Source organism: Varroa destructor, unplaced genomic scaffold, assembly GCF_002443255.2.
Source record: "Varroa destructor unplaced genomic scaffold, Vdes_3.0 BEIS01000007.1, whole genome shotgun sequence".
Taxonomy (NCBI): Eukaryota; Metazoa; Arthropoda; class Arachnida; order Mesostigmata; family Varroidae; genus Varroa; species Varroa destructor.
Window position 1 is genome coordinate 38,090,375 of NW_019211460.1, and position 15,260 is coordinate 38,105,634.

The 15,260-nt window shown below is 39.7% G+C and overlaps 1 protein-coding gene across 2 annotated transcripts in view; it reads right to left on the reverse strand.

Moving 5' to 3' along the window:
- Nucleotides 1-1,860: 1,860 nt before the first annotated feature.
- The window catches only part of LOC111254632 (uncharacterized), a 160,445-nt gene continuing 147,045 nt past the window's right edge, over nucleotides 1,861-15,260 (reverse strand). For both annotated transcript variants that reach the window (XM_086975401.1, XM_086975402.1), the window contains 2 exons: nucleotides 12,570-13,217; nucleotides 1,861-10,551 (listed from right to left, as the gene is read on the reverse strand). The gene's annotated coding sequence lies outside the window, so the exon portion shown is untranslated. The remainder of the gene's footprint in view (nucleotides 10,552-12,569; nucleotides 13,218-15,260) is intronic.

Here is a 15,260-nt window from a genome sequence, read left to right on the forward strand (position 1 = left end):
GTGCGATAATGCACTTCTACAATATTTCTTCGTACTAAGTTTTTCTGTTGCCTAAACCGTAGGCGCATTTTGGCCGGCTTACTTGACTGTCCTGCTTTTCAGATTTGTTTGTTTTCTGTGTCTTTTTTTCTCGTTTTACTTTTTTCGCGTAATTTCATTTGTACGCTACTAAATCACACGTAATGTACTCCTCGTTCCTTCCTTTCCACCTCTTTTTTCAATCTTGTTCATGCCAGTCGTTTCTTTTGTTTTTGTTGTTGTTGTTGTTGTTATTTGTTTAAAATTCCGTCTTCTAAAATCGCTCAGTTCTTCAGCTTTTGATTGATTTTGGCATTTCGTCTGCTTACACAGTCCCCCTAGCATCCTACCTATTGCTCTGTCTATATTTCCCTTCTTTCAGTTTTCCTCACTTGTGGTCGCAACATTTCCCTTCTTCTGATCGACATCGCCGATTTAACTACCTTCCGGTTTAATTCTAACCACAGCTTGGCCGTCGTCGGCCGCGGACGCTGACGGTCTCACTCTGAAGTATATGATGAGATCGAATGGAGAAAATGAGGGAAGAAATATATACCAGGCAATCGAAAAGATTGCGCGGGTTGATGGCAGTGGAGAATTACTGTGTGGGGGATTCATTGATACAATGGGGATTCACTGATGAGCCGCATCGGAGATGGGGCTTTTGAAGTCCTGTTTTTTTATCGGCTAACGTTACGCGGCTGCTAGCCTGATGAGCTTATGCAGTATATGGAAAATCGGAAAAACTATTCATGTTTAGTGTTCACCTACATAGGAAACCAAACAACTCTTAGCAGAAACGCTTACAATTGAGGAAACAGCTTGATGTTTCTTCCCGCTTACGGTGGTTACACACGAACGAAGTCAGCCAACTAGTCGTAACACTAAACGTTACTGGAGTCATTGGTAGCGCTCACTCTTCAAAGTAAACGCTACCATTGCTGCCCGGGGTCCTTTTCAAACCTATTTTGACCACACTGAGGAGCATCCTGAAGCAAAGCCGAACATTTAGGTTTTCACGACTTCACGTTTTGTTTCTGTACTGTGCGCTATTGGCTTCGTAGTCATTTTTAAACGTATACATCCAAAACTGCATCGAAAACATACAGTATCCTAGCGAGCACAAAGCATTATTACGGAGCTTACCTTCATTATAAACGAACGGTATTCCAATAAGGCTTTGGAAACCAGAGCCGAATAGAGCTTGAATAGGTCTAAGACACTATTTGGCAGTCTTTGTGATTTTGCTTAACATTCCTACTTAAATTCAACATATTAAAATCAAATATCAGATACACAACATTGTACAGCAACGCGTGCATTCATTTATATTTATACAACTACCATCTTTATCATGTTGATGCACTTTCATATGAAGTATTATCTTTTTCAATACATAATAAGTTATCAGCAGCAAATGGACCCAGAAAGACGAACATCGTTATTTATAATAGAGTTCACTTATTAGACAAGTATTTAACGGGAAGCGATAAGCAAGCTAAAAAAAAGCTACGCTGGTGAAAAGACTTGAGAAATTAAGGCTGCAGATTCGTAACATCCAGGCGTGTTGAGTACAAATGGGTCCGGGATTGTTACGGGCAGCAATTCGACAGTAAACAAGTGGGCATTCTTGTTGCAGCATTTAAATGTATACTGTACACAAAAACAAGACGTTGAACTATCGCTAACTTACTTCTTCCAATTGATTTAGTAATAATAACTGATAAGATCAGACAGTGACGGATTACTGGGTTAACGGTTTCAAAATAGACCATTCGTAGCTTTACCGCTTCTATTTTCATAACAATCCCCTTTTATTTCGAGGTTCCATTCGTTATTTGATGTTTATACAGAAATTATAACTCTCAGCGGATACGTCTTATGAGCGCCCATATTTGAATGCAGTGGATTCATAAACTTCATATAAATATAATGCGAGGTAAACTCAATAAATATTACGGATAAAATATTTACGAGACTCGAGATTTTTTTTACTTTTTTTTTTTTTTTTTTTTACAATACTTCACGGACTGCACTAGTTGAGTGTAAGGTCACACTCCGCAGGTTCAGTATCTTTCCTATAAACAAAACTATATTTTCCGCTTGTGTCACACCAAAAGCTTTGACGAAATGACACACCTTTTATAGTCGAACTTATAGCGTAGCCTCGTTCGCCTCTCTATCTATTTCTATTTACAGGAATTCATGTTTCAAAGTATTGGGAGGTGTGGCAAGTGTTTAACCTTCTATCGTGTCTCTTTTCCCTAAAAAATAAAAATGAGGGCACTAGAAAATGTATATAGTATACTATATGAAGAACGAAGGCAGGCGTCGCCACTGCCGCAAAAGACTGAGGACCAAGCTTAAGTTAAAGTAAGTTAGCACGCCATGGATGGCGTCGATTATTTCGCGATGAGCGAGGAAGTTCAAAGGCAACTCTTATTCTTATATTATTATAACGAGTTCGGATGAAAACCCGAAACGACCAAGATGACTTTCGCTAGGCGTTTGTCGAGGCGCTCTCAGGGATTGGAGCTGGACATTTCACACGAGTCATCTCAAGTTATTTTGCAATATCATATGGGAATGAGCAAGATCTTAGCAAGGATTGTGCCGACGGGCCTGTGTATCGAGCAAACACAGACTATCTTTAACGTTTTTGGAATTGATTACGAACGTCTTTATTTACGGCTGGTTATACATGCGAAGTCGGTCCATACCGTTTGTTTGTTGATAATGATATCGGCAGCCAGACAGGTGGTTTATGAAGCTTAAATAACAAAACCTCATGTGTTACACTCCTATGAGTGTATCTATCTGCTACTTTTCTAACAGATAAAGTAGCTCATAAATATGGTTTATAAGTTGAGATCGACTACATACATTCGCTAAAGCCTGATGTACCCGGTTTGTTTTGCAGATAGATAGTACTTAGGACGACATAGTTCAATTCCATGTGTTAGGTCGCGCTTATTTATTAGTTACATGCGGTTTATCGTGCAGTCATGCACGACTTGTCGTGGCGCGTTTACGAATCAACGCGCCCTACGCTGCTGATTGACAAATAACATCTGTGTAGCAATATGATCTCCGCGGGTAGTTTTCAGTATTGCGGTGTCGCTTTTTTTTATGCGCATGGTCACCTGCCGCGGTCAGGCGCTAGTAAAAATGGGTTCAGTTGCATAAGTAGAATTGCTTATCGGTATTTACGTTAGATTATATTATAGCTAATGTTTGGCATTATTTCTTGTGGCTCTTGACATAGAAATCGCGCGATTAGGCTCTTTTTTATTATTAGTAAATGAATAGGTAAAAGTAGAAGTCCTTGGCTTAAGTCTTTACTGTTCCGATGTCAGCGCCTTGAAGACAATATCAGCTTAAAATTTGACCCATTTTTTGTTTTAGCGTTATTCTATTAATGCTGAAAAACTTGATTCTAATTGCTTTTGCAACAACAATAACAACAACAGATGATGATGGTTCGAGGAGTTCAAAGGGCATCGTTTTCGATGCTGCGTATTATCAATTTTTTCAAATGCAGTACTATCCAAGCAACTGAAGCCGGTGGTCGCTGGGGCAAGCAACCAAGGCTTGAGGTTCTCATGAGACGCGGCACTATGCTCGCTTAGGAACACATTCGTTTTCACCCTAAATCGATGGAAAAATGGGTCTTTAATTTCAGCTAAGAACTCATTCATAGAACAAAAACATTTTTCTGTGTTTCGTGAGGCTTAAAAAAGATTTTACCTTGAACCTCTGAAGTTTTTTGTAACTATTAGTTCAGAACGTTATAAATGGTAGCAGCAACAAACTGAACAAATCATGGGAAAAGTACTTCAGTGATTTACTGCTCAGATTCATGCGTTCAGACATAGGCTTAATGACATCAGAAACCAATTCTCTATCGGGGCTGCAAAGTTTTTCCTTACGATGTTACCACTTGTTTACATTGACGCAAGGGTTTTCAGAGTTGTAAATAGTTGTTTGTAATGGTCGGACTACTTGTTTGAATGCTTTTCCTCTGTGATTGAAAAAACAGCATGTGGCTCCTTGCAATACCTCGTGTTTCTGTCTACTCGCACCGAAAATAAATAGTAGTTTTCGTTGTTGATAAGCCGTACCTATATCGTTTGATCGCAGGTTGACCACAGAAATATATAGTTCGAGTTTGATTCTCGGCGTACGATATGCGGCGAAATAAAAAACAATATGTCTTATTTATATACATAAATGCGCAAGGTCTTGTTTCGTTTCTGCGGAAGGATACGGATTGTCATCCCTAATCTAACAGAGACAATCTAAAGTGACAATTCATTTCGGTACAGAGCCTGATTGACCCATTTCAATCTGGAAGTAGCTTCTTACGTTGATACGGTCTTAATGTGTAGAGCGTTATCCATTGCTTAGAACCCTGACTAAATTGAACCGTGCGGTGTTATCCTAATAGGCTATGATCAACTGGTAGTACCATTATTCATGCAGAGGCCGACCGCACGGACTGGTCTGAGAACGAAGGGATCGGTCTGTTAGACTTTGCTGGTAAAGCATACCGAACAGTATTTTTTGACGGCAAAAATCTGCCAGGTTATGTCTATCGTATTGTAGCAACTACTTTCTTCGGCCCCTTAATCCTCTTGCAGGCAAAGCTATCGCATTAACAAGAGAGTTTGTTAGTCCTGCCTGTAGGTGATGCGTAGTTGAATGTAGGTTGAGTTTCAATCTTTGGTTGCCGCTAGCGTTGACGCTCCGGAAATGAACAAAACGATAGCTTATATTCTTCGGATTGAGCGGAGTTCAGCGTGGCATTCCATTGTCTTGGTCGATGGAAGTCCCTTCCTATAGATGCGTACAATTGAAAATTGAGTTTAATTAGAAACTGAACACCGAATACCCTATAGGTTAAGTTGCCACATGTACCGCAGGCGATAATACTCGACAGACGTATGTTACATTATTAGCCGTCTAGGACACAGAAGACAATACGGAAACATCATAGAAAATGAAATTGTACCAGTCACATTATTTTTATTAGAGAACCAGAAAAAAATAGGACCAATGCTTGATCCTTTAGCAGATTTAATTAAAGCTGCCCAACGAAACTAGTCCTTACCATTTCCCGAGCACATCTTAAATCAGTCAACTGCCTGACGGTGAGCAACTAGTAACACTCTAATTGTCGTCCTTCAAAGTTACCTCGAAAATCTGTTAATAGTATCTGTCTACTAATTGATTATGGCTCTATCTGGTAAAGCCATATAATCAACTAGGAAGTATCGAATATTTAATTTAAAAAGTCTGAATCGGGAAAAGGATCGGCATGCTATTTTTGCGTGTATAAAGTGTTAAAAAAGTAGATAAAAATAACAAACGTATTGAATTTTCCAAGGCAGTATTTCAAATCTATAGCTTTTCATAACTTTGGATAACCTTACGTGTTATGATGCCTTCTATGGATCCAATATGTGTTCACAAAATTGGCGATTATTTCCTCCTCTTGCAATGGTAGTTGGAAAGCATGACAATGCGTTAATTAAACATGTAGACTGAGTAAAAAACCATCAGAAAAGGGGGGAGGTTGGCAAGTAACGAAAAGTACGTTTCATGTTCTGTTGCTGCTAGCTATAACCTCATTTTTTAGTACTGGAAAAGCTGGAACCTTTCCGCTCTCATGATCGCACCTACAGGAAAACACACAAAATTGTTCTAAATCGAGCAATCTCCTTTGATTAGACATTCAAGGAGTGGGTCTGACAAAATCCGCGGCCTAACATATATATATGTATATATATCAAACACAAGACAAACTGTTCATAGCAAAGCACTCATAGCGCTTGTTATTAATATTATTATTGTTATTATAAATGAACGAAAATAAAAAGGAGCAGTATTTTCGTTGTTTTTACTTCTTTACAAATAAAGTAGCAATAAAGCTTTTTTCCTCCGAACAGACAAACGTTGGCCATATCAACTGAGGAATTCGAAATCAAGCGAGCTCGATGATCACTCTCAACTCACTCGCTCGCAGAATTAAAACTACAAACCCTCTGAACAAGATTCTCAAAAAGAGCCATCTTCCCCTATTCGTAACTTTTTGAATCTGTCGGTCGACTTTCAGGCCCTTTCCAAAGGTTTTTTCTGGCTCATGTTGATGCAATATCACAGACTGCTTGCCGAGAGTATCAAATTTGCTGATTACTAAGCAGCTGATGGGAGTGATCTGCGAGACAGTCAAAGAACCAAGAATGATACGAAGAAGACAGCGCCGTTAGAGCACTTTCCAGCCACCAGCGATGCTCTGAAGGTGGTTATTAATCGCTCGGATGTCAAGTTCCTTTCTTTTATTTCCATCTCACTCTTAAACTTAAAAGAAATAATCTAAGCGATAATGAAGATACTACCGCTTCCGGCATCTATCCCTTTCTGTTATTTGGCTTCGATGGGCCTGAAAGTCCTGTATGCTTCACTTAAGTGGCCTAACTTTATCATTTACCCGAATCGTCGCTGACTAGCGACTTGGTGCCTCCAACTTCCTAAAAAAAATTCACCTTTAAGCAGCGGACAATGTAAGTAGACACTGTGTCACTTACATATTGTAACTAGTGGCGCCTACAGAATGGCCTTACGACTGGGCACTACGTCGTAATAGGCACCAGAGAATCGCTACGTACTAGTTTATCGCTTCTTTTTATCCTTGTTGGCTCCTGCAACGCTTAAATTTTCGTCTGGCCTAAGTACCCGTGTGTACTTGCTTTTAGTAATGGTGCCTTGGTTTTGATAATAATAATAATAATAATAATTAGTAGTACCACCAATCTAGATTACCTTACTTTCTACAAAAAAAAACTTGTGGCGGAGGAAACGTAGTTGACACAGAGGTAATTGATAAACGTTCGAATATTTCTACGAAAGGCTTGGTGTGCTTGGACTCTCGTTTGCAGCCATTTTCAGATTTTACAGCTCTATCCTTAGTCTGAGCAGGCGGAACTTTTACTCTAGTCAGGTAGAAGATCTTTTCCTTATTTGATATCTGTCCGGCCTCCCTCATTTCCTCCGCTCTCTGTGAGATTTTCCGAATTTGGTTTGTTTCCACGAGCAATTTTTTCACCCTATTTTCACTTTTGCCTCACAGTTCCCCCTCGCTCATTTGCCCACTGGCATGCTGCTGTTGCTACCGTGCATCACTAGCGCAACGATCCCTTCATCGTTCAGCTGTTGCGGACGATTCAAAGTAAACTAGCCGAAAACGGGACTACTCGTGTTTACTGCAGTGCGATGCACAATATCGAGCCCAGCCCACTAACCCAGATCTCTAGAGCCTGACGCAAACATTGCGAATTCGGGTAAGCGTGCTCGGGTAATGCATTGGAGTTTATGAAAATGGCCAACGGTTTGTTGAGAAACAAACTGCTGCGAAATATTGTAGACGGACTGAGACGCCGGAATCTTTTCGTTGTGAAAACAGCTGGGTCTGTGGGAGCTGCTGCTGATGGGGAAAATGCTAATGAAATGTATAATGATTTCTGGTCACTTGCCAAGCTAGTCCTGTTCCGAACCTACCGAATAGACCGGTGGAGAAGGGTCTGTAGATGTGACTGGCGTAAAAACGAGTGCCAAACTCGTAGCGTCGACGCTATTAGATGTTAGATATTAGCAAATCTCCTATAGCCCTTAGATAAGTTGCCTTATTGAAAGGTGTAATTGCAAAAGGTTTCGAAGTTAGAAAATTTTGATTGAATCATACAAGGAGGGTGAGGTAAACTAAACAGGTATAATTAGCCATGTCTGAATAGACCGAGACTGTTACAGAGCTAGTCCTATCAAAATCTGTGCAGTCAGTCAAATACAACCATACTCTGACGAACTTAAATAGATACATGTTTGTATCCTTATGCAAAGAAAATCACACCGTAGGAGGATGCCTGCACTTTTGCCGTATTTTGAAAGCACTCCTCATTCCCGAAGAAGGCACCTGAAAAGACAATTTATCTTTGAATGGCTGTCCCAGTGAGTTTTAACGCTAAGCGACGGAAAGGTCGAATACCATTTTATCCATTCGTAATTCGGAGTTATTAGCTATTTTTTGAAACGATAATTATGTAAATTAATCGGGTGTAGAATACTCCAATGCTAGACCCTGTCCGCATCTCCGTTCCTGCACGTAATAACAGGTCTTTGGTGTCTTTCTTTTTCCACCCATTACTTTCAAGACTAGAAGCGCATTTGCGAAAGTTGAATTCAGCCGGCGTTAACTGGGTTGTTTGTGCAGATGTCTTTTGCTCTCTTGTCATATCTGTTTCGGGCCTTCAGCATCAGCTAGACTCCACTTTCTGGTCCAAGTCAGAATATATTCATTCGTCGCATTAGCTGATGGCATTGAATAAGAACAGTAATAATCTTGCTTTCTTTAACGCCCATCTTTTAGGCTATTATCGTTGTCCGGCCTTCGTCAACAGCGAGTAGATAAGATACAAGCAAAACCGTAAAATTGAGTTCGTCTCGAACGCTCTGCAGCCAACGGAAAGGGAAAAAACTGCCAAAAAAGATGCGCAAAGTGTCCTAGATCATATTCATGGACTTCACCAAATGGCTTTCTAATATCAGGACACGCGATTGGCGTTGACGTTTGTAACACAAAAAAGTAAAAATACGACGCTAGGGAAATTCATCAACTGGCGAAGGTATTAGGCAAGGAAGTCTTGAGCGGAAGCACGGTGCGTTGGAAAGAAAGGGGATTGAAGCATTCAAAATTAGTGAGGAGGCAACTATGTGTCGGGACCTGATGCATAGATAAGAGTGCATTGCCGCAATCGAAAAGGCTTTTTACAAAAGCCAAACTTGGAGTTTAAAGGTTTCATCGGCTGGAATTTCTCCTGTAACGCGTTACAGAATCATAATTCAAGTGCTGAATATGGGAAAACTCAGTAAAAATGGGTCTCCTATAAATAGGCTGCAGGTCAGTGGAAAATATGCAGTGCATTCCACGTTTAACTTGTGAAACTGTAACTAACAAGAATTCACCTAGAGCATATGGTCGCCGTAAACAAGGTGTAATTCAACTTCGACTGCCAGCCAAAAAAAGACCCGACAAAAAAATGACGTCGCCATGGATAGAAATCGAGTTTGATGATAGTGTCAAGTAGGTTCGGGCTAAGGCAGTACTTTCAGCAGGCGTATGGAACATCTACTGCTATGAGATGCTGTCCAGACACGGAACAATAAATTCAGCCCGCTAGCTCGGGTTCTTCGAGGGACTCATGAAGCGTCATCGGGCAATCGAAAACGTACAGTCTGGTTCCATGATAGTAATACGTGGCTAACCAGTTATTCGTTCCTGCAAACAACAAGGACGCTTTGATCCCCATTATTTGCTTATTGCTACATCTGAACAATGTTATAGCTAAAAAGAGGGATCGAAGCATATTTAGGAAAATTTGAGTGAGCTGTCGTCTTCCAGATGGACTCTTCAACGATTGGTGTTAACGTATTTAGCACTGCAGTTTAGAACATACTAGGCCATGTTAGTCAGTCATTTAAACGCGAGATTCGGTTAAAATAAGAGAAGCTTTAACGATAGCTCGCGACATGTGTTGCTATGTTTATGATGCCTGGCAAAAATCGATGTTTTGGCTGTGAGCTACTAATGATGCACACGTTTTTCTGAACAACGTAAAAAAGAGTGAAAGATAACGTACAACCTATCTATTTAAAATGTCGTCTGCTGACTATAGTTACGAGCATATCTTAGTTCGGCTGAACTAAATGTTCGTGATCTAAAGTTGAACAATGAAATTCGAACGAATTTTTCCATCCTGCGACCGCACCCAATATTTAGAAAACACCCTTTCTGTATCCTGATTATTATAGAGGAACTAAAGAAGGGAGCATACTGCGGAAAGATAACATTTCGTAAATTGATTTCCTCAGAGGCAGTTTGATATGGATCTAGGTGGGATAGAGAAGGTGCGCTTGTTTCGTTTCACATTAGAATCTGTCATCTTAGCCGTCTCCGCCATATGATCTTCGATGACTTGATCTGAAACGAGGTCCCCTCTAGCTTTCGTCCCAAGGCTAGGAGTACGTTGTCCTAATCAGACTTACCGCTATAAATAGTACGGAGAACGGAAATTAAATCTAGCTGTCTCAACGTGAGATCGTTTACTTTAGAAAGAGTATTAATACCTAGATGCTGCCAGGAGATTATACAATTGTATTATACCAGTGTATAGAATTACAGGCGGACCATCTTATTTACGTAAAATGAATGAGGGCAATGTCCAATCGCACGGGTACACACGTAGAACACGGACGGAACTTCAATGCAAGAACTATTCGGATGCACCTCCAGTATGAAATCACTTTCTTCCTTCATTCAATTTATGGTCTAACGTTTTCGCCTCTCCTGGTCGGCAAATACATCACATCGTCAGCTTTTTTTTCCTCTTACGGATTCTTATAGTATCCTCAACGATACAATTGCAAGTGTTCGCTCTGTTGTGTCGTAGGCGTAAAGACGAGTATCACATCTCTTCGCTCCTGTAAAAAAAAGGACGAACGAAACAGAAAAAATATATAATTGCCACCTGATTGGCCTTGGTCATTTTTTTTTTTGTCTTTCGAAAAGTGCAATAGTTCGACAGCCCTCTTTGGCTAGAAGCCAGTAAGCTGGGCGATTTCAGAAATACCTAGTATTTTTTACATTTTGCAGTAATGCATTATATATAGGATGCTAAGTTTGGTCTAAAACTGTTACCTATATGTATAACATGTGACGATAAATATAAATAGACAAAAGGCACTTTTCTTTAATATGCTGCTAAAACGTAGTCCTTCAAAATAAACCTAACGTACTGTGGAAATTTGCATAGAGTTGCTTGGCAATGCAATGCCCTCGCATAACTTCAGTTCACGCTTGGCTTCATCATAGTCGTCATTGATGGCTGAGATCTTTTCAGGAAATGCGTGCGATGGGCTACACATACCCTTCTAGTGCATCGAAGTGAGACGTTCAAAAAAAGGCCACGATCTTGCCTTTCTATTTGCCTATTAAGACTGGTGCAAGAAGTAGATATTTTAACTTGAAAGTATCACAATGCTCCCGTTAGTTAAACGGGTCCGCCAACTCAAATTATAACAATTGGATAACTATACTGTACGCCTCGCCACTAGCCCGGGTAGTTTAATTTTGTATGATAGGGTATAGGGTTATGTTTACTTCATTTACTTTGAACATGCATATTCCGTACCTTTCCTGACGTATATTGCTTAATGTAATGCTCCCTTAAGGACCACCTGGGTCCTTATATTATTCGAGTGTGCGCACCATCCCAAAGGCTAAACTACGTATTTCTTAGAGAGACAAGTTGGAACTTCATGTAAAGGAAGTTTAACAGGCTACTTAATAATACACGCGGCACACAAGAAACAAGCTCATTGCAATTATTTAGTATCTGTCACATATTCTGCAATCCTAGCGCGAACGCCTTTCCGCTTACATAGCGTTCATTGAATATATGTATTATTTGAAGGTACAAACAATTAACAAAGTAAAGCAGGGAGAAAAAATACAGTGGTTGCAATGGGTCAGTCACTGTGGACCATTCATAACGGATCATGAATTGTCAATAATGTCCACGTGATTTAGAACTTTCCGCTATCATTCCGCCTGTCGTTGCTCGCCTGTAGGTTCATCTATCTCGAAAATATACTTCCTATTTTATTATCTATCCTCTGAAGCTATAGGCTTCGACACTGGAGGATGTAACATGAGGAAAAGCATGACTAACGCTTTGATACATTAACCCACACATTTCAGTATCTGTATTAGGCTAAATATTTCATGCTGATAATTAGTATGCCAACTCTAATTACTGTACATTAACATAAAAACCGTTTTTCATCATATGAAAATGTCGACAGGTTGGTAAAAAAAAAAAAAAGGCTTTCTTCACACGGTTGATCTGTAATCAATATAACGGTGGTGGCTTAGTTCAATGACCGTTACTCTGGTAGCCAGAAGCCTACCTGTTTAGACCACCGCGTTGAAGATTCCAAATAACGAAAACAGTCAAATACCCTCGGTCTGAATATATGAGTATTGATTAACCTAGTTATCTTCCAGCTTTGTTTTAAATGCAAACTAATCTTTCTCCCAGACGAAAGGTTACTTTCTACAAAGCTCTTAGCTTATTTTCACCAAACCCCATGTCCAAATAAAAATTGACCCTAGACCTCGGTTAGTTAGGCTGAAAACACACAGCCACATAAGCAAGCGATCAACGTAATACATTATATCCTAGCTGCTTCAGAATGCGCCTAGTAGTATCTATTGGGCTTTTGCAGTAGCCGACCCAGTCCATACTCGTTACAGTGTTATTGTGCATCATAGCGATATGAATTGGGGATTAGTTGCTGGGTCGTCGTTTTGTCCGGCATCGCTGTTAGGCATCCCATCAAACAGCCGACTGTCGGCACAAAACAAAGTGTATCTATGCCCGAATCCGAACCTAGGTTACAACGAGTCCCTAAGATTAGGAGGCAAATATGTTACCCACCAGGCTATCGTCCTGCTGACAGTGAGGGAAGAGGGGAAACCGCCTGACTAGTAGACATCCAGTCCACGCTCTATGGTTCTGCCCGTGGAGGAGGTGCGTCATGTGATCTCAGCATTCCTTCGCTGGCAGAAACGTGTGAGCCGGATACTTCAGCTTTCGACAGCTGTCAACTGTTCCGCCTTTCCTATGTAATTGTCTTGCATCTCGTACCAACCCTTTAGCTTTTCAGCACTCGCAAATATCACCAGAAACCTGTTACCCGCTGGTTCAAAGGCAAATGATGCTAAACAAAGGGACTACAGCTTGCGCCAAAAAAGGTTAGATCTTGTTAGATTATACATGCTAAATATTTACTTTTAAATGTATTCATCTGCAGCCTTTTCCCTGAAATTAGCAATTTTCCTTCGAGTTTTTTGGTTTCTGCACCTTCGTTCGGCCCATCGTCGCAATAACTATACAGCCACACAGCGGTTCTATTTGACTCGTTTCGTGGAGACGTTGGTGCCCTGCCAGAGAAACGACTCCTGTCGCCTTACTAATGCCAGGGAGCATAACTAGGCAATAAGCAATGGAGAAGAAGCAGGGCTCCTTGAATCGAGAAGCTGGTTGTTCGCTGTCCGCCGTCAAAGTTGATCGTTCAACGCAGGCCTGTTTTAGGACATCGGAAGCATAACGAGGTCAGATAAACTGACGATATGTTAATTGTTGATTGATTTACCCATACAGCACGTGATCTCTTAAGGTGTAATAATTTATGGTGAGCTAAATCTCATACTTGTTACTCTTACAAGTTAGCGTCTCAATACTTTTTTTTCATTTCAGATAATTAGTAGTGCTGTACCTACCAGATTTACCTTACAATCTTGTTCAAATGTAAATATACAACCCTAAAATAACGTAATAAAATTGCTTATGCAACGTTGACGTACATTGTCCTGTTGTTTTGCTTTTTTCTTTCACTAAATGATACCAGAATCTTGTCACTTCTGTTGCTATTTAACGTGAGGTCATATATACCGGTAGGCGCTTTCTTTATGTACTGAGCCTGAGCCCTAACGAGGAAAGTTTCTTTAGAATCTGCCAATGTTAGTTTTATTCTAAATAAGTTACTGACATGAACTTTGTCACTCCGTAAGTGAAGGAAACGTCTTTTTGAACTTTCATATAAATACATAAGTATTGGACATTACAGAGTAACACAAGTGTCAAACGAAACAAGCATCAAATGGTCTTAACTTCCGCCATTGTGACACAACTTATAGATTAATGCTATCTTCTCCTTCTGTAGGTCCGTTGTAATTTTGTTGTGCAATGAACAGAACTTTGCATTAAGCCCCAAAGATGAAGGTTCCAGATCCATTTTCAACACCTATTTCGTCTTTCACCGACAGAACAACGGATATAACAACAAGAGCTCTGTAAAACTAGCAGAAAGGGTTTATTTAGACCAAAGATGGAAGTTTAAACCTAAAGAACATACTTCACTCCAGGCATCTATCCAAATTCAATGAGAACCTCAGATGGCAAACAATTTGCTAATTGAGCAAAGAGGAAAACTGCGAAAACTAGGCCCTTGTCAGGTATCTTGACAGGGAAATGAAATTCGTAAGCATACGTTAGATAGTAAAGTGACTGTCAAAAACTAGCTAGATCAGATTGCCGTCTTCTTCTAGCGAGAAAAAATAATTAATCTAGTTAAAAAAATTGAAGAAGATCGAGTATAGTGAGGGGCTATACACAGTAAAATCGAAAATAGCGAGGACTCTCGGAAAAGTATATAAATATATATATATCTCTTGGTATAGTAATATAAATTGCTGACAAGCTTGTAATTTTTTTTTTTTTTTTGTGATTATGCTTGTTCTAGCTATATCTATCGTTTTCTCCCTGAAAACTTGATATTTTAACATTCTCTACTTTTTTTTCCCTAATATTTCTTTATAATTTTGAGCTATGGTTATATTTACGTATAATCAGTATAAAACATTTGTTCCAATTGAACTCGTTACCTCTTGCCACACTTGATCATAAGCGAATATCAATGCATGTTAAAATGTTTACCTTATCCGAGGCGCTCTTTTTTAATATTTAACTTTATGAAATAATTAAATAGATCAATGACGTGCAGACTGATAATTTACTAATAAGAACAGTGTGTGATTAGGCTATTTTCACCGAGAAAAGCATAGCGTATGTGAGCACGGAGGAGGCCGTAGAATACGACGATACTGAACGTTCTGCAGTGGATACATTTGGCGAAAATTTTCGCTAAACGCTGGCCAAAAACGTCTCCAACTTAGTAAATATAATTTTCGGGAAAAAAAAAAGCATCAGAGTATTTTTGCTTAGAATTAGGAGGTTTAATGAATAAGATCCGTTTTACACGCTCGTTCACTGAAATCTCGAAAACAGTAATCTTAGAACAAAGCCAATATAACCAGCTCATACGCGTTAAGCTCGTCGATTATTTGTGTTTCGTACTATTTCATTAAACTTTATTGTTTTCAAAGCTGATTGAAAACATCATGAATGTGTGTGTAATTGTTACTCCGTAAACGTCACCTGCTCTGGAGCTATTCTAGTTAATAGCGTAGCGCCTCTTTGACGGGTTCAATTTTGTAGCAAACAGACCACATACTAACTCCATTGTATTGAATAATAAAGTCAATATAATCAATTACCCATGAATTC